Below are 885 nucleotides of genomic sequence, written 5' to 3'. Positions count from 1 at the left end.
TCTCTTTCTGTACAAATCCAGCAACGTTCAAGACTATAAATAGACCCCAACCCAAAGCATTCCTATGTCAGAAAGCATTTCACACCATTATTCATAAATTGTCTAGTTCACAGGGCACTTTAAAAGACAGCTGAGATAATTATCACCTCGTTTTAAAGACAATCTAAGCACCCAGATGATGAAATTGATCGTGTTACCTCAGGTGACAGATGGCCCTTTCCTTTCCCCTCCCTCCTCTCTTATGAATTTATTATCTCCACAGTTGACAAAACACTGGGGTTTAACTGGAGGAGCTGGCTTAAGGCGCAAGGTGATTAGTCTTCATTTGCACATCTGCAGCCCGATAGGCAGCAATGTCAGAGAAGAAAGGATCAGCCAAAGCCAATCGCTCCAACCTGTGGCCGAAGCAACACTCCAGAAGTCTTAAAGCATTCCTCCTTAGTCCTGAGCCAAGATCTGCTGGCTCAGACACTACTTTTGCTGTAGCTAGACTTCACAGAATGAAAAGCAGAGAAGGGGATTCACAGAGGTTGAACTATTAAAAAAAGCCCACCTGTCCCAATGAAGAATAAACCAGCCAATTTGGTGAGTCTTGGATTTCTCTTGACATTTGATGTACATAATTTCCCTCAAGGGCTGTCAAAACCAATGTGGCACAAGATCTCAAGATCTTTAATTGCTGGCTTGGAATTACAGTTTTGGAATTATAGCTCTCTGGCTACAGAAGTTGCACTTGATACAATTTTTGTTTGACTCAGCTGTTTAAGTTATCTCCTAGACTTAAACTGCTAACCCTAAATCTACAGAAAATGCAAATATCTTAAGCTATTTGCAAATGACATCTGAAATAAGGGTCTCTTTGCAAAGCTGGTGATCATGTTATCA

Source organism: Anolis sagrei, chromosome 2, assembly GCF_037176765.1.
Source record: "Anolis sagrei isolate rAnoSag1 chromosome 2, rAnoSag1.mat, whole genome shotgun sequence".
In the NCBI taxonomy this organism is placed as follows: Eukaryota; Metazoa; Chordata; class Lepidosauria; order Squamata; family Dactyloidae; genus Anolis; species Anolis sagrei.
This window is presented reverse-complemented; position numbering follows the sequence as displayed.